The following is a 27,181-nucleotide window of genomic DNA, read 5'->3' as shown; positions in this document are numbered from 1 at the left end:
CTACCATATGATCCAGCAATCCCACTGCTTGGTATTTCTCCAAAGGAAATGAAATCAGCATGCCGAAGAGATATCGGTGCTTTTATGTTTATTGCAGTACTAATCACAATAGCCAAAATTTGGAAGCAACCTAAGTGTCCATCAACAGATGAATGAATAAAGAAAATATGGTACATATATACAAGGGAGTATTATTCAGCATAAAAAGAATGAGATCCTGTCATTTGCAACAACATGGATGGAACTGGAAGACATTATGTCAAGTGAAATAAGCCAGGCACAGAAAGACAAGCTTCTTATGTTTTCACTCATTTGTGGAATGTAAATATTCAAGCAATTGAATTCATGGACATTTTATATACCATTAGATGTAAAAGAAAAGACCTGCTTTTGGAAATGGAAAAGTAGGTTGCTTTATACAAAATTTCCACAGAGAATAACTGTAAAAGCTAGAAAAGACAAAATAAAATATCTGTCTAAATATGTCATCAACCTATCAATTCAGTGAAGATTTTTGGGACCAAATTCTAAAAAGCAGAGAAGCCAAGAGACAGCCTAGAATGTAACACAACTTTTCTTTTGATACATTTGCCAATTCTGAAAAGCTGTAGCTGAAAGTTGAGAATATGAATATATCTTTCAGAAAATTCATGGGGGTCAGGGAGGAGGGAGGACAAAAATTAGAACTCAGGGCTGTCGAGAAGGAGGGGTTCTGGTAAACACTCCAGGATTTGGTTGGAGCCAGAAGGGCTATAAACTACGAATGAGAAGAATCAGAAATAGAGCAGCATCCTGGCAGGGCACAGTAGCTTATGCCTGTAATCCCAGCACTTTGGGAGGCGGAGGTGAGAGGGTCACTTGAGCGCAGGAGTTGGAGTCCAGCCTTGGCAACATGGTGAAACCCCGTTTCTACTAAAAACACAAGAATTAGCCACAAAAATTAGCCGGGTATGGTGGTGTGTGCCTGTGTTTCCAGCTACTTGGGAGGCTGAGGCAGGAGAATCATTTGAGCCTGGGAAGCAGAGGTTGCAGTGAGCCAAGATCGCACCACTGCACTCCAGCTTGGGAGACAGAGCAAGACTCTGTCTCAAAAAAAAAAAAAAAAAAAAGCAACCTGCAATTCTGCAAAGAGACTGAAGCCAGGCTTTGAATGATCTTAGTCCCTGATCAGATTAGTATTACCTGGGAGTGTTAGTGCTTCCAGCCTAGATGCTTGCTAGAAACAAAATAAAATCAACATTTAGAGACTAAATGACTTCTATAAATTTTTCATATAGAGCTCTACAATTAATGAAAAAAATAACCCAATAGATTTTTAAAAATTTGACTAGAAAAAGTAAGAGAAAACAAGCAATGCAAACAGACCGAGGATATCTAGCTAGTATAGTTATGAGATACAGATTTGAAAATATCTATGATTAGTATGCTGAATGAATTAAAAGGCAATGTGGAAAACTTGCACAGGGATCTAGAAATTCTAAAAGGTAACAACATGGAAGTCTAGACCTGAAAAATTAATAACTGAAATTAAGAACTCAGTAGAGAGGTTAAATAACAGACTGAGCACAACAGAAGAGATAATTAGCAACTGTTAGATTGGACAGAAGAAAATATTGAAGCAAGGGAAGACAAACAACCAGAAAATACAAAAAAAAAAATACAAAATATGTATGGACTATAGTGAAAAGTTCTAATATCTAGATAATAATACTTGGAATCCCAGAAGAAGAGAGAGAACAGAAATAAGCAGTACATGAAGAAATAATCGCTCTGAATTTTGACACACTGACAAAAGATATCAAACCAAAGTTTCAAGAATGATTAGGCATTCCATGCACAAACTTCTTCTACTATTAGTGTTTGGGGATCCACCTGAGGCCTGGTGTTTCCTGCACTCCTTCTTGTCAAGCTCTGAACTTCTTCCTAGTGAGATGCTGAAATCTTGATTTGGCCTCTCAGCTTCTTAGTCACCACTTTCACTTTCAGCATTCACAAATGGCTGCAGGGAATACATGTCCCAAATACCTGACCCACCCTGCTTGGATCCCCTCTGTTTCCAGGTCTTGACATCGTCTGTTTTCACTGCCTTGGAATAGGCTTGCAAGATAAAATATAAGATGCCCAGTTAAATTTAAACAATGGATAAGCAGCAAATACGTTTTTAGTGTAAGTATATACTATATAGTATTGGAGATTTATACTAAAAAGTTGTTGTTTATCTGAAATTTACATTTAATTGGGTGTCTTGTATTTTTATTTGCTAAATCCAGCAATCTACCTTAGTGCCTCTTCTGGGCCTTCAAAGGAGTTTAGAAACACATTGTCCACATATTTTAGCTGTTCTTATTGGGAAGCTAAAACAACCTAGTTGGCTATTGCTGGGAGAAAAATTCCTGAGTTTTAAAAGATAACTTAATTGAAGTATTACATGCATAAAGCAAAGCACACAATCATTGTATACAGCTTGATGCTTTTTCAAAAAGGTAACACACTTAAATAACAACACCCAGATCAAGAGAGAAATGATTACCAGCATCTTAGAAGCTCTCCTTACTCCCCTTTCGAGTTACCGTTATTCCCATCCACACCAAAGGTAACTGTTATCCTGATTTTTAACAGTATGGATTAATTTTGCTTGTTTTCAAACTTTATAGAAATGAAACCATATGCTAAGGTGCTCTTTTGCACCTGGTTTCTTTGCTCAGCATTATGTTTATGAGACTCATCCATAGTGTTATGTGAAGTTATAGTTTGTCAATTTTCATAGTGATATAGTATTTAATTGGGTAAGCATTCCACACTTAATTCTCTGATTAAAGGACATTTGGTCAGGTTTCGGTTTTTTGTTTGTTACAAGTAGTTCCGCCATGACCATTCTTATATATGACTTTGGTACATATATATGTGGATTTTGGAGGATTATGTTTGGGGAATAGGTCACAAGTTGTGCATATGCTCAGTTTTAGTAGATACTACCAAGTAATTTTTGAAAGCGTCTGTATGAGGGTTATTGCTCTGTATTCTTGGAAGTCCTTGGCATCATTTGTGTCATCATGTTACCCATTCTTAGTGTTTGTCTCAATGGCAGTGAAAGTCTGCCTTGTGTCTGTGATGGGTCTTGGGCAGCAGAGAGGTGGTGTAGGCTGTTCTCATTGAGAAGGTACTCTTATTAGCTAGCTCCCTTCAGTCCTACATAGACTATCTTGGGTTATCTTACTATATACTCCCACAGTCCACATTTTGTAGTAATTTCTTGCATAATTGGCTGCTTTAGCCATGAGTTTATTACCTCCATGAGGATAGAGACTAAAATTGTTTTGTTTATATGCTATAGTTTAAATGTCCCCTCCAACACTTATGTTGCAATTTGGTTGCCATTGTAACAGTGTTGAAAATTTGGGCCTTTCAGAGGTGATTGGGCCATGAGGGCTCCACTGTCATGAGTGGATTAGTGCTGTTGTCATGGGAGTGGGCTAGTTGTTGCAGGAGTGGGTCCCTGATAAAGGAATAAATTCAGTCCCCATTTTCTCTCTGTCTCATATATTCACTTGGCCTTCTGCCTTCTGCCACAGAATAACCCTTACCAGATACTAGCACCATGCTCTTGGACTTCCCAGCCTCCAGAACTGTAAGCCAAATAAACTATTGTGTTTAAATTATCCAGTCTTTTTTTTCCCCTAACTTTTATTTTAGGTTTAGGAGTACATGTGCAGGATTGTTATATAGGCAAATTGCATGTTATGGGGGTTTGGTGTACAGATTATTTAGTTGCCCGGGTGATAAGTATAGTAGCTGAGAGGTACTTTTTTTGATTCTCTCTCTTCTCCCAGTCTCCATCCTCAAGTAGGCTCTGGTGTCTGTTGTTGTCCTCTTTGCATCCATGTGTTCTCATTGTTTAGCTCCCACTTACAAGTGAGACATGAAAAAAATTAACTAGTGTTTGGTACTCTGTCATGGCAGCAGAAAATAGACTAAGAAATCACTTAATAGTTTCTGGCATAAATTTGCCACTCAATAAATAACTGGTCAATGAATAAATGGATGAGATTTTGTTGCGCCTCCCACCAAAAAAAATTTTAGAAATATATTTACTATTTAAAGAGCTGCCCCCTTATGTTGATGATATTTAAGATGTCAAAAGTGATGATATTGACAAAAACCCCATGTCTAGGTGCCATCTTATGATGTGGTTGTGGGGTTAGAGTGTTTAATTGGCATTCTTAACCATAGAAATGTCCACATTCCTTTATATCTTTCTATTTTTTTTGCCCCAACAGCAAAACATTAACAATTAGTATGAGCGTCTTCCATATATGGGTCCACTGTATGTTACTGGAGAGAAGCTTTTGAAGGGACTCATGGCAACCAATTGACCAATCAGCATATCTTCTCCTTGGCTCTGTACTCAGGTCTGTGCTAGAGCTGGGTGACAGAGACAGTTTAATAGGTCTTGATTTCTGCCCTCAATGAGCTTTGACTAATTGGAGGCAGTAAATTTTTATTTAATTAAAATTAAAAGGGAGGAAGGTTTTCAAGGCCCAAAGATAGCATGAGTTTGTGCCTGAAGGCAGTAGGATGAAAGGTGTGCTCTGGTACCAATAAGCAGGGGTGTCAATAGTACTATCTGGGTGGCAGGATATGTGGGGATGATTATTAATCTATTCTTTCTATATCCCCATGGTTTCCAAATTATTTTTACAATTTTAAAGTTGATTGAAAAAGAATCCTAAATGGTTACTGTTGCAGTACGGAAGGTTTTTTTTTTTTTTTTTTTTGGTTGGGGTAAGCTATATGTAGAATGGCCACCCAACCAGTTATTTTTCTAGTACAGGAGATAGGCAAAGGCCAGTCTGTGGCATGTGCAGTGGGATAGGGAGGAGCAGATAGCTGTATAACATGCAGAGCCTCTCTGTTATCAGAATCTCAGCCCAATCTGGATCTAGAATTTTCTCTACAAAGACTCTTCTCAGTTTGACACTAGGGAAAGTTGTCTTTATTTCCCTGTTGGTACTTGAGCCATTTCCCCAACATTTTCCTGAGTCATAGGCCCTATGATGTCCGGAGGATTAAGCTTGGAAAGAAAGCAGATATTCTGGTTGGATCTTGAGGGCTGTGGGTGTTCTAAAAATGTATTCTCAGTTCTCACCTGTTCTTGGCCCTGGCAAGCAAGAAAAGCAACAAGGGTGATGGCCTTCAGCTTTGGCCTCGTGTGGTGGGTATGATTGTTGAGTAAGTCCAAATGGAAACGAGACATTGGTTCAGCTTCCTAGTCTAGACTTTCTGGCAACCCAGACTCACTTTTCACAGCAAAACACCAGCAGCAACAACAACAAATAATTACACAGGCTTCATTTTAGGACAGTCTCTGCTGTTAGCATGTTACATATATTAACCCGTTTAACTCACAACTCTTCAAGGAAGACATTATTATTATCATTCCCATTTTACAGATTAGTAATCTCAGGCTCAGAGAGGTTCACACAGCTACTAAGTGGCAGGACTGGAATTCAAACCCAAGAAGTTTGGTTCAGAGTCTATGCTCTTAACCACCAGGTAATAGGCCAGACTAGACAGAGACACATAGGCATCTGGACAAACTCATTTTACAGGTAATTTCAATCTGGTATTGTGCAAATATATATTCAACACAGATTGAGAAGAGAGATTGAGCTCTGTAATAGGAGAAGGTTTAAACAAAAGGATGTTTCACCAGTGGCAAAATAAAATTCTACAATTAACTGGATTTACTCTATAGGCATATTTCGAAGATACTGTGGGTTCAGTTCCAGACCACTGCAGTAAAGCAAATATTGCAATAAACCAAGTCAAACGAATTTTTTGGCTTCTCGGTGCATGTGAAAGTTATGTTCACATTATACTACAGTCTATTAAGTGTGCAATAGCATTACATTTAAGAAATAATGTGGATATCTTAATTAAAAATACTTCATTTCTAAAATAAACACCATAATGTGAGCCTTCAGTGAGTTATAATATTTTTGCGGATGCAGGGTCTTGTCTTGATGTTGATGGCCACTGATTGACCAGGGTGGTGGCTGCCGAAGGTGGGGTGGTTGTGACAATTTTCTGAAATAAGACAACAATGACATTTGTTGCACTGATTGACACTTCCATTCACAAAAGATTTCTCTGTAGCATGTGATGCTGTTTGATAACATTTTACTTACAGTGGAACTGCTTTCAAAATTTGAGTCAATCCTCTCAAACCTTGCTGCTGCTTTATCACAAAGTTCATGTAATATTTTAAATCCTTTGTTGTTATTCAATAATGATCACAGTATCTTCACAGGAGTAGATTCCATGTCAAGAAACCACTTTCTTTGTTCATCCATAAGAAGCAGCTCCACATCCATTCAAATTTTGTCATAAGATTGCAGCAATTCAGTCCCATCTTCTGACTCCACTTGTATTTCTCTTCCTATTTCCATCACGTATACAGTTACTTTCTCCGCTGAAGTCTTGAATCCCTCAAAGTCATCCATGAGGGTTGGAATCAACTTCTTCCAAACTCTTGTTCATGTTGATATTTTGACATTGTCCTATGAATCATGAATTTTCTTAATGGTATCTAGAATGGGACATCCTTTCTAGAAGGTTTTCAATTGATTTAGCTCAGACCCATCAGAGGAATCACTGTCTATGGTAGCTATAGCCTTACAAAATGTATTTCTTATATAATAATGATGCTTAAAACTGAAATTACGGCCAGGCGCAGTGGCTCACACCTGTAATCCCAGCACTTTGGGAGGCCGAGGCGGGCAGATCAGGAGGTCAGGAGATTGAGGCCATCCTGGCTAACACGGTGAAACCCCGTCTCTACTAAAAGTTCAAAAAATTAGCTGGGTGTGGTGGCAGGTGCCTGTAGTCCCAGCTACTCAGGAGGCTGAGGCAGGAGAATGGCATGAACCCAGGAGGCGGAGCTTGCAGTGAGCCAAGATCGCACCACTGCACTCCAGCCTGGGCAACAGTGTGAGTCTCTGTCTCAAGAAAAAAACAAAAACAAAAACAAACAAAAAAACAAATTACTTCTTGATTCGTGGACTTCATAACAGATGTTGTCTTAGTAGGCAGGAAAACAAGATTAATCTTGTACATGTCTATCAGAGCTCTTTGCTGAATAGGTGCATTGCGAATAAGCTGTAATATTTTGAAAGGTATCCTTTGTTCTGAGCAATAGGCCTCAAAAGTGGGTTTAAAATATTCAGTAAACCATGCTGTAAACACATGTGCTGCCATCCAGGCTTTGTTATTCCATTTTATAGAACACAGGCATAGTAGATTTAGCATAATTCTTGAGGACCCTAGGATTTTTGGAATTATAAATGAGCATTGACTTAGACTTAATGTCAACAGCTGCATTAGTCCCTACCACAAGAGTCAGCCTTTCTTTGAAACTTTGAAGCCAGGCATTGATTTCTCCTCTCTAGCTATCAATGTCCTAGATGGCATCTTCTTCCAATATAAGGCTGTTTCACCTACATTAAAAATCTGTTGCTTAGTGTATTCACTTTTATCAATTATCTTAGCTACATCTTCTGGATCACTTGCTGCAGTTTCTGCGTCAGCCCTTGCTGCTTCACCTTGCACTTTAGGTTTTGAAGATGGCTTCTTTCTTTAAACATCATGAACCAACCTCTGTTAGCTTCCAACTTTTCTTCAGCAGCTTCCTCACATTTCTCAGCCTTCATGGAATTGAAGAGAGTTAGAGCTTTGCTTTGGAATAGGTTTCGGCTTAAGGAAATCTTGTGGCTGGTTTGATCTATTATCCAGACCACTAATTTTTTTTTTTTTTTTTTTTTTTTTACCATATCAGCACATATCAGCAATAAGGCGGTTTTGCTTTCTTACACTTTTGTGTTCACTGGAGTAGCACTTTTAATTTCCTACAAGAACTTTTCCTTTGCAGTCACAACTTGGCTAACTGGACCAAAAGGCATAGCTTGGCTTTCCACATGCCTTTCTTATTCAGCTTAATTATTTCTAGCTTTTATTTAAAATGAGAGATTTGTGACTCTTCACTTCACTTGAATGCCTAGAGACCATCGTAGGGTTACAAACTGGCCTAATTTCAATACCGTTGTGTCTCAAGGAATAGGAATACCTCAGGAGACAGAGAGACAGGAGAATGGCCAATAGGTGGGGCAGTCAGAACACACACAACACTTACTGATTAAGATTGCTGTGTTATATGAATGCAGTTCATAGTGCCCCCAAAGTAATTACACTGATTCAAAGGTCACTGATCATAGATCACCATGACACATATAATAATAATGAAAAAGTTGAAATATTTTAAGAATTTCCAAAATGTGACAAAAAGGCACAAAGAACACATGCTCCTAGAAAAATGACACTGACAGACTTGCTGGATGCAGGGTTCTGCAAATCTCAATTGTAAAAAAAAAAAAGCAGTATCTGTGACAAACACTAAAGCTATTTGCAATGACAGGTATGTCTATAATTAGAAGACTGCTTATGAACCTAAACTGCGATGAGATAGCATATTTTCACTTCTATCTGCTTTCCATTTCTTCTGTTACATAAGCTCACTCCTCCAAACAAGCTCGGCTGAGTACATATTCCTCAGTGTCACTACACTTCTCGTGATGTTTTCTTTTTTTTTTTTCTTTTTTTAATTAATTTATTATTATTATACTTTAGGTTTTATGGTACATGTGCGCAATGTGCAGGTTAGTTACGTATGTATACATGTGCCATGCTGGTGCGCTGCACCCACTAACTCGTCATTTAGCATTAGGTATATCTCCCAATGCTATCCCTCCCCCCTCCCCCCACCCCACAACAGTCCCCAAAGTGTGATGTTCCCCTTCCTGTGTCCATGTGTTCTCATTGTTCAATTCCCACCTATGAGTGAGAATATGCGGTGTTTGGTTTTTTGTTCTTGCGATAGTCTTATATCTCATATTTAACACACACACACACACACACACACACACAAACCCTGGGAAGCTGCCCAGTTACCCACCCCTTAGTCAAGCTCTGCCTTGGCCTCAGGCTCTCTGAAGAAGGGCTCACTGATGATTCTGGACTATGCAGGGCTGAGAGAGTGACCAGGGCACACTTTAAGTAGGAAACAGGAACTTTATTTTTGCAAAGAAAATGGAAGATAAGCAGAATGTTCTACGTGTGGAAATGCCTGAGTTAGCTTTGCGATCTACCATCCCCAGGATGTTGAAATGAGGGAATGGAAGAATGAGAAGCAAATTGTTTGATGCTTTGTCCCATGTGTACTTCAGAGGTCCTCAGGACCCAAGTCAGCAGCAGCTCCCAGAGCTGTGGCAGCAGCTGGAGCCCTGTGAAGGCTCACATTCACAGTAGCTGGAGCTCTGGGGTCTGTGGCAGTGGGACCTGTGGCACCTGTAGTGCTCAGGCAGCAGCCACCACCTCCTGAGCTGCAGCAGCCCCCAGAGCTGGAGCCACAGCAGCCCCCAGAGCTGGAGCTGCAGCAGGAAGAGACTGGGCATAGTGCTGTGCACTGGGATGGACACTTTGGGGGGCATTTCAGAATACACTTAGAAGGGCACTTTGCAGAGGGCTGACACGGCTGCTGGTTCTGCTGGCAGGACATCTGGGCAGGTGTTCAATCAACCTGGAAGAGAATAATGACATGGTATGGATTAGTTAAATCAAGGGGCATGTTTTTTACCTCCTCTAGAATCACTATGAAGGGCGATAGTAAATGATATTTAGAAAACATGAATAAGCATCCAGAGGAAACATATAAATGTTTCCTCTAATTAAAAGTACATAGATTTAAAATGCAGATGTAGTAAACAACATCTTATTCTCCTTTATAAAAGGACACAAGGATTTCTCAGTCTTCATAGTCCTGCATGCAGCATTCAAAACTCTCTGAAGTGCCACCATATTATTATAAAAACAAGCCCCTAAAATAGATGAGGTTGGCAAACTTGCCTTTTGGCCCAGGGCAGTTTCCAGAGTGGCAAAGTGCCACTGACATCTTAAGCCACAAGGCAATAGTTTCCTCTCCCTCTGAATTTTATTCCTGTTCAGTAGGGCAGAAATCAAATGCATTTGATTTCTTTTCCTAAGACTCTTTACTTCCTCCAATCTCTCTGTCCTTCTCCAACCCCTCTGGTCTCCCAGGTTCTCATTCATCCTGGTCACACAAAAGAGCACAGGCATGTCCCTAGGGAGTCAGAGCAGATGAGGTGCTGGAGCTGGGTATGTGTCTTTTATAGACCCAGGCTTGGCTCCAGTAAGAGCAGGAAGTGGCTCTTGCCCAACCAGGCATGTGCTGGGTGATTTGTGATGTTTCCCTCTCTCCTTGTCCCTGCAAATCAAGGAGGACTTGGGAGCTCCCAGGACCTCTCTCTGGGGCTAGGGTCTAGACACCCTTTATCCAGTTGCACCCTCTTCTAGGCTGGAGCTCTGAAGAGTTAACTTGGGATGCACAGGGAGCCAATGTCTGGATAAAGATGCTGTTTGTTCTTTGGGAAAACTCAGGTCAAAGCCACATTTTATTTTTTATTTTTATTTTTCATTTTTATTTTTCATTGTGGAAGCATTCCATTCTGATTTTCCCCACATTTGGAGTTTGTCTTTGAGGTCCTGCTTTAGGTAACAGCCATTCCTAGGCTGGTTGTTCTGGAGTTTTGAATTAGGAAGAACCCTCCCCACCCAGCCATCCTTCCTGGAATCTGTCCTTCAGGGTGGACTTTGGGTCTCTGCTTCTCCCTCAGCTGTCCTCTGAGAAGCAGCTGTGCTATTCGGATTTATTTTAGTTGTGAGGATAGTGATGACTGAGCTGATTTAGTCAAAACAATTAACTCTTTCTTAATTTGGCAAGAAGAAGGCAGGCTATAGAGGTCAGGTCTCTGTAACTACAGTCAGGGAACCTGGTGTCAATTCTAGCTGTAACTCATGACCTTTGAAATGTCACTCATGTTTCCTAGGCATCTGTGTTCTTTTTTTTTAATTTTATTATTACTATACTTTAAGTTTTAGGGTACATGTGCACAATGTGCAGGTTAGTTACATATGTATACATGTGCCATGCTGGTGTGCTGCACCCATTAACTTGTCATTTAGCATTAGGTATATCTCCTAAAGCTATCCCTCCCCCCTCCCCCCACCCCACAACAGTCCCCAGAGTGTGATGTTCACCTTCCTGTATCCATGTGTTCTCACTGTTCAATTCCCACCTATGAGTGAGAATATGCGGTGTTTGGTTTTTTGTCCTTGTGATAGTTTACTGAGAATGATGATTTCCAATTTCATCCATGTCCCTACAAAGGACATGAACTCATCATTTTTTATGGCTGCATAGTATTCCATGGTGTATATATGCCACATTTTCTTAATCCAGTCTATCACTGTTGGACATTTGGGTTGGTTCTAAGTCTTTGCTATTGTGAATAGTGCCGCAATAAACATACGTGTGTATGTGTCTTTATAGCAGCATGATTTATAGTCCTTTGGGTATATACCCAGTAATGGGATGGCTGGGCCGAATGGTATTTCTAGTTCTAGATCCCTGAGGAATCGCCACACTGACTTCCACAAGGGTTGAACTAGTTTACAGTCCCACCAACAGTGTAAAAGTGCTCCTATTTCTCCACATCCTCTCCAGCACTTGTTGTTTCCTGATTTTTTAATGATTGCCATTCTAACTGGTGTGAGATGGTATCTCATTGTGGTTTTGATTTGCATTTCTCTGATGGCCAGTGATGGTGAGCATTTTTTCATGTGTTTTTTGGCTGCATAAATGTCTTCTTTTGAGAAGTGTCTGTTCATATCCTTTGCCCACTTTTTGATGGGGTTGTTTGTTTTTTTCTTGTAAATTTGTTTGAGTTCATTGTAGATTCTGGATATTAGCCCTTTGTCAGATGAGTAGGTTGCAAAAATTTTCTCCCATTTTGTAGGTTGCCTGTTCACTCTGATGGTAGTTTCTTTTGCTGTGCACAAGCTCTTTAGTTTAATTAGATCCCATTTGTCAATTTTGGCTTTTGTTGCCATTGCTTTTGGTGTTTTAGACATGAAGTTTTGCGCATGCCTATGTCCTGAATGGTACTGCCTAGGTTTTCTTCTAGGGTTTTTATGGTTTTAGGTCTAATGTTTAAGTCTTTAATCCATCTTGAATTAATTTTTGTATAAGGTGTAAGGAAGGGATCCAGTTTCAGCTTTCTACATATGGCTAGCCAGTTTTCCCAGCACCATTTATTAAATAGGGAATACTTTCCCCATTGCTTGTTTTTCTCAAGTTTGTCAAAGATCAGATAGTTGTAGATACGTGGTGTTATTTCTGAGGGCTCTGTTCTGTTCCATTGGTCTATATCTCTGTTTTGGTACCAGTACCATGCTGTTTTGGTTACTGTAGCCTTGTAGTAGAGTTTGAAGTCAGGTAGCGTGATGCCTCCAGCTTTGTTCTTTTGGCTTAGGATTGACTTGGTGATGTGGGCTCTTTTTTGGTTCCATATGAACTTTAAAGTAGTTTTTTCCAATTCTGTGAAGAAAGTCATTGGTAGCTTGATGGGGATGGTATTGAATCTATAAATTACCTTGGGCAGTATGGCCATTTTCACGATATTGATTCTTCCTACCCGTGAGCATGGAATGTTCTTCCATGTGTTTGTATCCTCTTTTATTTCTTTGAGCAGTGGTTTGTAGTTCTCCTTGAAGAGGTCCTTCACGTCTCTTGTAAGTTGGATTCCTAGGTATTTTATTCTCTTTGAAGCAATTGTGAGTGGGAGTTCACTCAGGATTTGTCTCTCTGTTTGTCTGTTACTAGTGTATAAGAATGCTTGTGATTTTTGTACATTGATTTTGTATCCTGAGACTTTGCTGAAGTTGCTTATCAGCGTAAGGAGATTTTGGGCTGAAACAATGGGATTTTCTAGATATACAATCATGTCATCTGCAAACAGGGACAATTTGACTTCCTCTTTTCCTAATTGAATTCCCTTTATTTCCTTCTCCTGCCTAATTGCCCTGGCCAGAACTTCCAACACTATGTTGAATAGGAGTGGTGAGAGAGGGCATCCCTGTCTTGTGCCAATTTTCAAAGGGAATGCTTCCAGTTTTTGCCCATTCAGTATGATATTGGCTGTGGGTTTGTCATAGACAGCTCTTATTATTTTGAGATACGTCCCATCAATACCTAATTTATTGGGAGTTTTTAGCATGAAGGGCTGTTGAATTTTGTCAAAGGCCTTTTCTGCATCTATTGAGATAATCATGTGGTTTTTGTCTTTGGTTCTGTTTATATGATGGATTACATTTATTGATTTGTGTATATTGAACTAGCCTTGCATCCCAGGGATGAAGCCCACTTGATCATGGTGGATAAGCTTTTTGATGTGCTGCTGGATTCAGTTTGCCAGTATTTTATTGAGGATTTTTGCATCAATGTTCATCAAGGATATTGGTCTAAAATTCTCTTTTTTTGTTGTGTCTCTGCCAGGCTTTGGTATCAGGATGATGCTGGCCTCATAAAATGAGTTAGGGAGGATTCCCTCTTTTTCTATTGATTGGAATAGTTTCAGAAGGAATGGTACCAGTTCCTCCTTGTGCCTCTGGTAGAATTCGGCTGTGAATCCATCTGGTCCTGGGCTCTTTTTGGTTGGTAAGCTATTAATTATTGCCACAATTTCAGAGCCTGTTATTGGTCTATTCAGAGATTGAACTTCTTCCTGGTTTAGTCTTGGGAGAGTGTATGTGTCGAGGAATTTATCCATTTCTTCTAGATTTTCTAGCTTATTTGCATAGAGGTGTTTGTAGTATTCTCTGATGGTAGTTTGTATTTCTGTGGGATAGGTGGTGATATCCCCTTTATCCTTTTTTATTGCATCCATTTGATTCTTCTCTCTTTTCTTCTTTATTAGTCTTGGTAGTGGTCTATCAATTTTGTTGATCCTTTCAAAAAACCAGCTCCTGGATTCATTAATTTTTTGAAGGGTTTTTTGTGTCTCTATTTCCTTCATTTCTGCTCTGATTTTAGTTATTTCTTGCCTTCTGCTAGCTTCTGAATGTGTTTGCTCTTGCTTTTCTAGTTCTTTTAATTGTGATCTTAGGGTGTCAATTTTGGATCTTTCCTGCTTTCTCTTGTGGGCATTTAGTGCTATTAATTTCCCTCTACACACTGCTTTGAATGTGTCCCAGAGATTCTGGTATGTTGTGTCTTTGTTCTTGTTGGTTTCAAAGAACATCTTTATTTCTGCCTTCATTTTGTTATTTACCCAGTAGACATTTAGGAGCAGGTTGTTCAGTTTCCATGTAGTTGAGCGGTTTTGAGTAAGTTTCTTAATCCTGAGTTCTAGTTTGATTGCACTGTGGTCTGAGAGACAGTTTGTTATAATTTCTGATATTTTTCATTTGCTGAGGAGAGCTTTACTTCCAACAGTGTGGTCAATTTTGGAATAGGTGTGGTGTGGTGCTGAAAAGAATGTATATTCTGTTGATTTGAGGTGGAGAGTTCTGTAGATGTCTATTAGGTCCGCTTGGTGCAGAGCTGAGTTCAATTCCTGGGTACCTTGTTAACTTTCTGTCTCACTGATCTGTCTAATGTTGACAGTGGGGTGTTAAAGTCTCCCATTATTATTGTGTGGGAGTCTAAGTCTCTTTGTAGGTCACTCAGGACTTTATGAATCTGGGTGCTCCTGTATTGGGTGCATATATATTTAGGATAGTTAGCTCTTCTTGTTGAATTGATCCCTTTACCATTATGTAATGGCCTTCTTTGTCTCTTCTGATCTTTGTTGGTTTAAAGTCTGTTTTATCAGAGACTAGGATTGCAACCCCTGCCTTTTTTTGTTTTCCATTTGCTTGGTAAATCTTCCTCCATCCCTTTATTTTGAGCCTATGTGTATCTCTGAACATGAGATGGGTTTCCTGAATACAGCACACTGATGGGTCTTGACTCTTTATCCAATTTGCCAGTCTGTGTCTTTTAAGTGGAGAATTTAGCCCATTTACATTTAAGGTTAATATTGTTATGTGTGAATTTGATCCTGTCATTATGATGTTAGCTGGTTATTTTGCTCATTAGTTGATGCAGTTTCTTCCCAGCCTCAATGGTCTTTACAATTTGTCGTGATTTTGCAGTGGCTGGTACCAGTTGTTCCTTTCCGTGTTTAGTGCTTCCTTCAGGAGCTCTTTTAGGGCAGGCCTGGTGGTGACAAAATCTCTCAGCATTTGCTTATCTGTAAAGTATTTTATTTCTCCTTCACTTATGAAGCTTAGTTTGGCTGGATATGAAATTCTGGGTTGAAAATTCTTTTCTTTAAGAATGTTGAATATTGGCCCCCACTCTCTTCTGGCTTGTAGAGTTTCTGCCGAGAGATCCACTGTTAGTCTGATGGGCTTCCCTTTGTGGGTAACCCGACCTTTCTCTCTGGCTGCCCTTAATATTTTTTCCTTCATTTCAACTTTGGTGAATCTGACAGTTATGTGTCTTGGAGTTGCTCTTCTCGAGGAGTATCTTTGTGGCGTTCTCTGTATTTCCTGAATCTGAATGTTGGCCTGCCTTGCTAGATTGGGGAAGTTCTCCTGGATAATATCCTGCAGAGTGTTTTCCAACTTGGTTCCATTCTCCCCGTCACTTTCAGGTACACCAATGAGACAGAGATTTGGTCTTTTCTCATAGTCCCATATTTCTTGGAGGCTTTGTTCATTTCTTTTTATTCTTTTTTCTCTAAACTTCCCTTCTCACTGCATTTCATTCATTTCATCTTCCATCACTGATACCCTTTCTTCCAGTTGATCACATCAGCTCCTGAGGCTTCTGCATTCTTCACGTAGTTCTCGAGCCTTGGCTTTTGGCTCCATCAGCTCCTTTAAGCACTTCTCTGTATTGGTTATTCTAGTTATACATTCGTCTAAATTTTTTTCAAAGTTTTCAACTTCTTTGCCTTTGGTTTGAATTTCCTCCTTTAGCTCAGAGTAGTTTGATCATCTGAAGCCTTCTTCTCTCAACTCATCAAAGTCATTCTCCGTCCAGCTGTGTTCCGTTGCTTGTGAGGAGCTGCGTTCCTTTGGAGGAAGACAGGCGCTCTGCTTTTTAGAGTTTCCAGTTTTTCTGCTCTGTTTTTTGCCCATCTTTGTGGTTTTATCTACTTTTGGTCTTTGAAGACGGTGATGTACAGATGGGTTTTTGGTGTGGGTGTCCTTTCTGTTTGTTAGTTTTCCTTCTAACAGACAGGACCCTCAGCTGCAGGTCTGTTGGAGTTTGCTAGAGGTCCACTCCAGAACCTATTTGCCTGGGTACCAGCAGTGGTAGCTGCAGAACAGCAGATTTTCGTGAACTGCGAATGCTGCTGTCTGATCGTTCCTCTGGAAGTTTTGTCTCAGAGGAGTACCTGGCCGTGTGAGGTGTCAGTCCACCCCTGCTGGGGGGTGCCTCCCAGTTAGGCTGCTCAGGGGTCAGGGGTCAGGGACCCACTTGAGGAGGCAGTCTGCCCATTCTCAGATCTCCAGCTGCGTGCTGGGAGAACCACTGCTCTCTTCAAAGCTGTCAGACAGGGACATTTAAGTCTGCAGAGGTTACTGCTGTCTTTTTGTTTGTCTGTGCCCTGCCCCCAGAAGTGGAGCCTACAGAGGCAGGCAGGCCTCCTTGAGCTGTGGTGGGCTCCACCCAGTTGGAGCTTCCTGGCTGCTTTGTTTACCTAAGCAAGCCTGGGCAATGGCGGGCGCCCCACCCCCCCGCGGCCTGTCTGCCGCCTTGCAGTTTGATCTCAGACTGCTGTGCTAGCAATCAGTGAGACTCCGTGGGCGTAGGACCCTCCAAGCCAGGTGCAGGATATAATTTCCTGGTGTGCCATTTTTTAAGCCCGTCAGAAAAGCGCAGAATTGGGGTGGGAGTGACTGGATTTTCCAGGTGTCGTCTGTCACCCCTTTCTTTGACTAGGAAAGGGAACTCTCTGACCCCTTGTTCTTCCCGAGTGAGGCAATGCCTTGCCCTGCTTCGGCTCGTGCATGGTGTGCTGCACCCACTGTCCTGCACCCACCGTCTGGCACTCCCTAGTGAGATGAACCCAGTACCTCAGATGGAAATGCAGAAATCACTCATCTTCTGTGTTGCTCACTCTGGGAGCTGTAGACTGGAGCTGTTCCTATTCAGCCATCTTGGCTCCAGCCCTGTGTTCTTTTTTAAATGATCAATGAGTACCCTAATACTCATTAATTTGAACATTAAGAAAGAAAATATGTAGCATATGTTTGGTACATAGAAGATGCTCAATAATGCATGCTAAAACAAATGAACAGCATCTAGGCCTTATGGGGCGGTCAAAAGATGGTCACTTATGGTTGCTGCTTTTAAGGAGCTTATCCCTAAACTCTGACAAGTGGCCTGAGAAGGGCTTGCCATGCTAGGGAGCTTCTAAATCTGGAGCCCAGTTATCCCTGGGAATGAGGAATGGGAGATGACATTGACTGAGGGATTGAGTACAGCCTGACATTGAAAAATCAGGGAAGAGTTTGAGTTAGACAGATTTTTTCATTTATTGAAGGCAGTCATTGTACCATTCATTGTTTGAGAAGCAGAATAAAGCTGTGAACTAAATGGCAGTGGCCACTCCCTCACTGAGGTTCCCAAATAAGGAGAAACGTATGACCTCAAAAAGTCTCTTTTAGAGGTGCTCCATTCTCAATTTATTTATTACCTATTTTCGGACAAGGTCCCTACCCTCCACAAGCTTTCAGGCCAAATGTAAAATGGATAAAAAAATGAACAAAGTGTTTGGTTAAATGGACATTCATTTAGCACACCAGATGAGGTCTGTGGACATCAGTCTGGAATTTGGGATTTGGAGGTGAATCAGACACAACCTCTAACCTTGAGAGGCTCACAGTCCACTAGAATCTCTGAAGCACTTCTTTGCATGAGAAAAGCTCATAAGGTCCAAAGCAGGTGGCTCTGAATTTCATCTCCTGAATCATTACTTTGCAATGAGATATGTGAGATACTTTGCTTAGTCCAACTTTTTCTTTGGTGTTGTCAGCCTGAGTTTCCTCATTCTCTGTGAAGAGATGTTTGTAGCAACCATGATGGAGTGAGAGGCAGGACTGAAGTGTATGGGCACTTACATGTGGTGTGTGTGTGTGTATCCATGCATGTACACACACAAACACACACACACTTATATACTTAATTGGCGGTGAGTACTAAAGCACAAAAAAGCCAATTCCCCTGGTTTTTGGTAGCTGGGGGATAGAGAAGCACTTCATTACACCCACCGGTGTCCAAGTTTTTTTAGTGTGCCTTCTCACTGTTCCATGAACCGAAATGCATATGAAACAGCATACTATTTCACAAAGTTGTCCCTACTCCATAAGATTTCTTACTAGTATTTTAAAACATTATAAAATATGTGTGTTTATCTCTACAATTCTGATCCTATCAGAATGTGAGAGCTCCTGAGTAAAGAAAACCTGTACTCATCCTCTTGGTTCCCTGTAAAGTGGTTGTTCAAATAAATAAATAATTATGTTAGATGGATGAGTAAATAATGATGAATGCCAGGGTGATGATTTCAGAAGTTTATCTCCAAGTCCCTTTAGACTGGGAATCGATAACCTCCAAGGTGGTATCTCTAAATGTCTCCAGAACCTCTTCATTCATCAGAAGGTCTTGCTAGGACCTCAAATCTACACCCCTCCCAATATTTGTTCTCTTTCCACCACATGATCATTTCTCTGGTCAAGACATTTGATATCTTGGTATAATCTTTGATCTATCCCTTTTCCCCATCATATATACACAAAGGGACATCCAGTCTTGTAGATTATTTTGAAAAAACTCTCTTAAAGTTTTCTATCCTCTCTTTCCTATTTGTCTCATCTAAGCCCCACCTCACAAAGCCTGGCAAGAAAGACGTGACCACCTATTTCATGAGAAGGGACTGGCACGCAGCAACCCGGGCCTTAGAGCCTCAGCCCAGTGACCAGGTTCTTGGGATCTCAGGCCATCTGAGGCTTATATTTGGGAAAGGGTGTGACCTATTGAAGGCCCACAGGTCTTGGGTCCCAGTGAGAGGCCAGAGTGCTACTGCAGCTCTTTCGGAAGGAGAATGTCAGGAATGGCCCTAAGTGTTCCTTGGTTGTGAGAGATTTTCTCCTGCTCTTTCCAGAGACAAGGCTCATCTCTGAGCCCAGCCTGGGGACTCCTCCTATGAAAGGTGTCCCTGGTTCTTCTTCTTCATCCTTTTGGACACCTCTGCAGCCTGAGCTAATTCTGAGACTCTTCCTGGTAAGTGTGTCTGTGCAAAACCAAAGGACGTCTCTGGATTTGGCAGTTTTGTGGTTTTCAGATGTTTACTCTAAGCATTCTTGTACATGTCTTCTAGGAGCAGAATTGCTGAATCTTGGTGTATTTAGTAGCTAAGAATTTAAATTTATAATGGAGTGCTAATCTGCTTTTCCAAATGATTGAATTTTTATGCCCAATATGCTTAAATAAATTTGAAACAATCTACTCCTTTATAGTTTTGTACTGTTTGCCTAGAAAACAATTTTGGCCATTGTTTTCTATGTTTCTTAATAGTACTTTAGTTTCTCAACTAGTTATAAGAGAATTCATACTTTTTGTCTCTTCTTGAGCTTATTTTACTAGACTATACTTTTTAATGTATGTTTTCCATTTTGTCTAAGCTTTCAACGTTGGCAGTGTATAGTTATTGACAGTCTTTTATTTTTATATTTTGTTCTCTGCTTTATTACTGTTATGAAGATACATAACTTTTTAATTTATAATATTTGATGATAACTTCTCTTTTTTTAACCTAGATTAGTCTTGCCAGGATGGGTTTTCTGGGTATTTGTTGTTGTTGTTGTTGTTTGTTTGTTTGCCTATTCTGGAATTGGGACTCCTCTATTTAAAAATATTTCTCATTCTTAAGGATGAGAGTTCTTGGCAAGTTTTCCTTTCAACTATTTTCAGACCCCAGGGTATGGTGGTCAGGGAGCTACCACGGAGGATTAAGTCCCCTCTTGAGTAAAGCCAGGGAAACATAGAGAAACCCTGCTCTTGTGAAGAACTCAGGAAAAGGGTTGGGAATTAAATTAGTTTGAGTTTCACATCCTCATCCCTCTTTCTCTGACCCCCTAGAAGGTGGTAGACTACAATCTAAAAGGTAGGTAATATTTTTTGCCAGGGTGGGGGAAGGAGAAGTACTGAGGTAAAGTCCTCACCTGATGAGCTGGTTTCCTGATGCTTGGACTATAAACTGGGGCCTTGACCTCACTGGGGGCTTGACAGAGACACTGGAGCCTTTCCCTTGTAATTATTTCCAGTCAGAATCTCTAATACTCCCTAGCAGAGTATGAATTCACAGGCTTAAATGATAAGAACATAAAGTCACAAGCATTGAAAAAGATTCCATTAACATCAGAGGTATTAGAAATAATTCACCATTGTTTAAAATGAATACATAAGATTCTTTGATATTCTATGAAGTAAATTCTTAATTCATCAGCGCTTTTTGCCCCTGACTAATACTTTTTAAAAAAAGTATTATAAATATACTGAATATGAAAAGAAATTGAATCAAAAGACAAGAAAAAAGAAATTGAATCAAAATACAAAACTCCTTATGAGATGTCCAAGGAATAATAAATACAACTAAATGTACAGTAAGGGACGCACAAGTTAGAAAATATAAAAGAATAACAACAACAAGAAAAACCCCTAAAGGGTAAGACAGAAGGTAATGAATATAGAAGACAGACAATGGAGATCTAATTTACATATAATTTGTATACCTGAAGAAGGAAAGGAAGACAATGAATTAGAATAAATACTTCACATTATAATTCAGAGACTTTTATCTATGTATGGAGTAAAATTCTCTTTCTTCCACTCAATGCAACCATAAAACCTGGGAAGACTGACAGGAACTAGCTAGTTGGAAGCTAGAAATCACAGCAGACAGACAGGGGAAGGACATGAGAATTCAAAAGGTAGAACTGAAAAGGTGCATAGCTTCCCTTTTCCTCCTTTGGTTTCTCCTGGCCTGAACTTAATGCAGGTGGAAACCTGGAAATGAGCGCTGTGGGGCAGATACAAAGTTTTTGAAGAAGTCAGCTAGTTCTGGCTTGAGGAGCAAAAGGGTAAGCCCATAGAAGATGTGGAAGTCTCCCATTTCAATCTCCTTGTTCTTTCATACCCCATATCTCAGGCAACTCCATGGTGGATGGCAGTGACAGCAGCTGATAAGGGAGCTAGCAGGAGTATAATGTGAGAAGAGGAACTCCTTCTCCATTTCATGGAGCTGTAATCCCAAAAGGGTGGGGCCAACTCCTATTGCTTTCTTTCTCTCGCTGTCTTCCCAATTCTTGGTCCTAGACATGGGCCTAGTCATATAAATGTGTGGCAGAGAAGGGCAACTAGAGGCTCAATTTCTGGCAAGAAGACCATGAAGGTAAGCCTCGCTGAACCTGAAAGTACTGAGGAGATTGCAGAGGGAGAGACAGAAGCTCAGGAAAGAGACCCCACAAAATTGTTTATGAATTCCAGAGTTTGCTACAAGGACACATGTGCAAGGATCTGATCCTCATTAGCAGACAAAAACGTGATAACTTATTAATAGAGGTTCTACTTCCCAGATCTCAGGCTGATGCTGGTTGGCACTCACTCTGGACAGTTATGAACAGCACTACAAAAATTTCAAAAACTTAATTGATAATTGGAATAGTTTTACATAGAAGGTTGCCCGTTAAAATGAAAACATCAACATTTTCCATCAAATTTAAACAAGATCCAGAGTCTTGGTTAGAATGTTAAAAATATCCAGTATACAAACAATTACCTTACAAAAGAAGAACCATGAAAATGTCACTCACATGGGAAAAAACAATAAACAGAAACCAATGCTCAGATAACACAAATATTGAAATTATCTGGCAAAGACTTTAAAGCAGCTGTTATACGAATGCTCAAATGAGCAATTATAAACACTATTGAAATAATGTTAAAATAAAAAGTCTCAGCAAAGATAATAATATAAAGAAGAACCAAATACAAATGTTAACACTAAAAAACACAATAATTAAATTTTCAAAAAGCCACTGGATAAATTTCATAGCAGAATGGAGATGACAAAGAGTCAGTAGACTTGAAAATGGATCAAGAGAAATAATCTAATCTAAACAACAGAGAGAAAAACAAACAAGAAATTAGCAGAGCATCAGGGATCTGTGAGACAATAACAAAATCTATCATTTATGCCATTGAAATCCCAGAAAGACAGAAGAATGAGTGTAGAACTGAAAAAAATGTGTGAAGAAATAATGGTTGAAACTTTTCAAGTTTAGTAAAAGAAATAAACATACAGATTCAAGAATCAGAGTGAACCCAAAACTCATGAAATCACCAAGAGTGATCCCAAGCTAAGCTCAAAAAAACCTGGTAACATCAGCTGAAAACTAAAGACAAAGGAGTAATCTTGAAAACAGCCAGAAAAAATGATGCATCACTAAAACAGGAGCAAACATTCAAATCATTGCAGATTTCTTATCGGAAATCACAGAGGCCAAAAGAAAGTAGCTTATCGTTTTTAAAGTACTGAAGGAAAACAACAAAAATGACAATTGTCAACTAGATATTTATGTGCGGCAAATAATCTTCTGTCTTTCAACAATGAAGGTGATATAGAGACATTCTCAGATGGGAGAAAACTAAGGGAATTTAGGACCTGCCCACACCTGGACATCCCTAGTACTTCCAGCTCTCTGCATGTATGGGCAAAGTGGCTCCAGAACTCAAGGGCAGCCTAGATACTGATGAAGAGCTGCAGGTGCTGGCTGTTGAAGGTGAGAAAACACCAGAAGGTGGGGGGTGGGGTGGTCAGTGTGCACAAGAGCAGTAAAACGGGACAAGAGATAATCCAGGTAGTACATGCATGTTGACTGCCAAAATTTCCCCTGAAGTATGTTCTTTATATTTTAAGAATCCTAACAGAAGACTTATATTGCTCATTTCCATTCTTCATTTAGACTAACTATGCATACATATCAAAGTTCATTTGTTCACAATTAGTTGTCACTCATATACATTTTTGCTTTATTTATGGTAAAATTTTTCATATTGTGTGCCGTCTCATTTTATTGCATTGTTTTCTGGGTATACACATTTATGTTTTCCTCAATTTTAAATATTTAAATTATTTTTTCACTCAGATAACATAATATACATTTGCTTTTATTTTTTCTGAATAAAGATATATGCTTTTCTTCTCCTTTCAAGTCTTCGATAAACCTAGAATTTGTCTGAAGTATTTGGTGATGCCTCCCCTCCCTTGGTTTTCCATGGTAGAGATAGATTGCATTGTTACCAGTATTCATGCCCTTATGCATTGTGACTTTGCAGTTCCCCTCACTGAGGAGCAAAATATATTTCCTAATCCCTTGACCTCAAGTTTGGCCTTCTGGTTTTCTTTGGTCAATAGAATAAGGCAGCAATGATGGTATCCCACGCCCACAAGGAAAACATGTCCAAGATAGCCTACAGGCCCCAAAAGGAGGAATGAAAGACCTGTGGAGCAGAGCTGAGCCACCAGCTGAGACCAGCCTAGGTCTCCATCACCCTGAAGACCTGCACTCTCACAAACTAAATAAATAATTGTTCTATGTATTTTGTTTATTACTTTGTCATTGTGCGCTATAATTGAGGCCATAGTTAATGGATATATTCCTGAACTCTAATCTTCGTCTCATAAACCACGAAAAGCTTTGCAACATTCTAGAGACTTCCCACTTAGGTTTTAGCTTATTGTCCTACATATCCCCGAACTTGTCAAATACCTTAGGGGAAAACTAAGTGTGCACTTGAGGGCCTCCATGTCTCTGCTACAGGCTCAGTTGATTTCTTTGTCTCCCAGCTATGTTATTTCCATGCTTAAAATCTGGATTCTCAGTGTTTTACCTGCCCAGAATTGACAAATACTCTCAGGATTAAAAGTGGTTGCAGAAGTCAGCTCCTCTCCCTGGAGTCTTAGCTCCTCCAGTTCACACTGCCTCAGCACTTCTCTGCTGCCTTCCAAAACACAATTTCTGGTTTAATCTGAATTTTATAGTTATGTTAGTTAGGAAAACTGGTCTCTCAATAACTATTTCATCTTATCCAATGAGGAAAGTTTTCAAGGGAAGGTATGTTTTGTAATTAGAAAATCTACCAATGTAATCAGTGTATTTACAGATTAAAGAAAAAACAAAAAGATCATCTCAATAGATGCAGAAAAAAACATTTAACAAACTTTAATACCATTCTCAATACAGACCTCTGAAAACCTGTAATCAAAGAGAATATTCTTATTCCACTAAACAGTAATTAGCAAAAGTCTGCAGCATGTGTTCAGTCAGCCTTCTTGAACTGGAACTCACAAGTTTAGGTTATTTTTTCTTTTTCTTCATTTTGACTGACACTAGAATTTTATTAAACTTTTTTGTTATCAAAAGACATTTTAAAATCTATTAGAGCCAGGCGTGGTGGTGTGTGCCTATAGTCCCAGCTACTCAGGAGGCTGAGGGAGGATTGCTTGAGACCAGGAGTTTGAGACCAGCCTAGGTGACATAACAATATCTCTTAAAAAAGAAAATATATTAGGATAATCGTGCTTCTTCTCCTTGTTGGAGCTGCAGATAGGCACTTTTAAAAAAACATAAAACTGCTTTCATTATATCGCCATTACATTTTTAAAGTCAGAGGGACCTTAGATGGAGAAACTGATGCTCATAGAGGTGAAGTGACTGATCCCAAGTCACAAATGAAAATGCAGGCAAAGCCAGAGCTAGAGGACTTTTTTTAATTCCCAGTCTACTGTTGGACCCTAAACACTTTGAGGCTTGCACAAAAGCTTGCACTGTCTCCTTACTACCGATAGAAGGAAGTCAATTAAATAAAAATTTTTCTCCTAATTTTCAGCTTCATCTGCTGACTACAACTTGGCTTTTTAATATAGTCTTCCTCTTTCCATTTTTCAGCAATGCAAACCCTCAATTGGAGTCACATAGATCTACTTACTATGCATTTACTCACTTTAGTTGCACTTTTAAAGTGTGGAATCATGCATGCATCCCTGCTTGAAACATGTTTCTCTATTTTCTCCATCTACCCCAGCAGCTGTCTGTGGACTGATAAACTCTTGTCTGTCAGCTCCAAACTACCCTTCGGGGCTCTACTTCGTGATGTTGGCCTGGGCTTTGCAACTGTGGTTCTACTTTGCGGGCAGTCCTCTATTAGGTTTTGTCACTAGGGGGCGCAAGAGACGCGGAAGTCAGGAGAGAAAGAAAGGCCTGTGTCACCCCATAGATTTTTTTTTTTTAATCTGGCAGCAGCAGTTGGTTCCTGTTCCCAGTTTTCTCCACACTTCCAGAACCATCCTCTTCTCCTTTCCTCAGAAGCACCGACCCCACTAGCCAGTGTCCCACCTCAGAAGTTTGGGTTATTGCTCTGCAGGTCTGTCCTCTAAATTCCCAGGTTTCAAGAAGTCCAACTCCTTTCCCTTGTTCCCTATCCTTAGTGTGGCAATAGCCACTCCGTGTGATGCTAGAATTCTCCATATTTGCCTTTTCAATCCTCTAATACCTGTTTAATCCAATGCTTATTGTTTCTGTCAAAATAAGGAGTGTTTCTGTTTTCCCGAATGGACACAGACTGATACAAATCTCTAATAGGTTAACATGGAGGAACTGATGGACAAAAAGAATATCCTGAAATAATAATGTACTTATTTCATTTTGTGAACTTGTAACAATTTTACTGGCAGAAAAATGTGACTTATAAAGTGAAAATAGGTCTATATAGTTCAAAAGCAATTGTACCTGATGTTTTAAGAAATCTTAGATATTTATACTCTTTCTTGCTAGCAGAAAGGCATTGAAATGTCAAATGTTTAAGTAAAATGTAAGAGCAAAACATAGTTTCTTAAAATTGGGAAGACTTTATGAAGGGAAAGAGTGTAAGTATCCAGTTCTTACAGAAGACCTTTGATAGACACGGAGAACACCAACATTCAATGAATGCAATAGGATCCCTTATTTTGAAAAAAAATTTAAAAAAATAGTCGTCTTTAAAAAGATATAGTTAATATATGTTTTTGAAAAGAGAAAGAGAAAGAGAGCGAGAAGCTGGATCACAGACTGAATTAGGAAGAAAGGAAACTTATTTATTTATTTCCAAGAAGGAACAGGACCATAGAGTCTTGAGAAAACAGATTCTTGTCTCAAGGGTCAGGAATCCTATGCTGCTTTATGGAGTCCCAGCCTAGGAAATAATATACTTTGATGAGATTTCGTTCTCTAGCTTCAGAAGAGTAACTCAGTATCTCCCTGGGAAGGATGGTTTGAAGAGACAGGGAGGGAAATGTCAGGAATTACCCTGCAGATGCCTCAGTATGGGAGGAACCACTTCCTGCTCCACCCAGAACCATGGCTCACTAAGGCCCAGTCAGGCGAGTGCCTGCCTATAAAATGTGTGTCAGGACCCCACTTCTCATCTGCCCTGACACCCTGGGGACTGCCTGTTCCACACCTGGGTCTGACCAGGGTGAGTGGATCTTTTGGAGCCTAGACAGAGCACAACTGAAAGGGTAAGTAGCTGTTGAAAATCACAGGAGGAAAGGAAAGACAGGAAAAAAGAGGGTAATAGGAGTTGAGATGTTGGCCTAGGAAGATCCAGCCTGGGAATTAAGAGTCCCTGAGAATTAGAGGGATTAGCCAGTCCAAATTCTTGCCAATGTCTGGCTTCTGGCAACTGAGTCAGCTGGCTGGGGAGGGATTATTCCACGATATTCACATCTCATAGATCCATTTCTAGATGCTTAGAGAAGATGGCAGAGGCACACAGAGAAAATGGCAATACCCAATATTACCGTGAAATGCCAACTGCTATCCTTTCCTCTACCTCAGATATAATTCCCTCCCTCCTTCCCTTCCCCAATCTCTTCCTCCCTCCCTTCTTGGCTACCTTTCTTTTCTCGTTTATTTATTCATTCATATATTATTCCTATATCACCAGCTATGTATTGAGCTCCTACTAATTACCTGGTGTTATTCTAGACATTGGAATATGGAAGTATGCAAAAGAGGGGAGGATAGTCCCTGCTGTTATGGTGCTTCCATTTCAGGGGGAAATCTACATTTATTGGACATCATATATGTGACAAGAACTGTGCCATATCTTAGA

The 27,181-nt window shown here is 40.0% G+C and overlaps 1 protein-coding gene across 10 annotated transcripts in view; it reads left to right on the top strand.

Moving 5' to 3' along the window:
* Positions 1-27,181, top strand: part of LOC100432322 (late cornified envelope protein 2B) — a 56,747-nt gene that overhangs the window by 11,599 nt on the left and 17,967 nt on the right. For 5 of the 10 annotated variants that reach the window (XM_054527769.2, XM_063727588.1, XM_054527786.2 and 2 more), the window contains exons 2-3: positions 19,131-19,249; positions 22,643-22,809. The exons of 2 other annotated variants lie outside the window; for them this stretch is intronic. The gene's annotated coding sequence lies outside the window, so the exon portion shown is untranslated. The remainder of the gene's footprint in view (positions 1-19,130; positions 19,250-22,642; positions 22,810-27,181) is intronic. 3 more of the 10 variants (XM_054527777.2, XM_054527787.2, XM_054527758.2) reach the window with 1 other exon arrangement.

The sequence above is a fragment of the Pongo abelii genome, chromosome 1 (assembly GCF_028885655.2).
Source record: "Pongo abelii isolate AG06213 chromosome 1, NHGRI_mPonAbe1-v2.0_pri, whole genome shotgun sequence".
NCBI classification, from domain to species: domain Eukaryota; kingdom Metazoa; phylum Chordata; class Mammalia; order Primates; family Hominidae; genus Pongo; species Pongo abelii.
The sequence above is the reverse complement of the archived record's forward strand: the minus strand, read 5'-3'. Positions and strand labels throughout refer to the sequence as shown.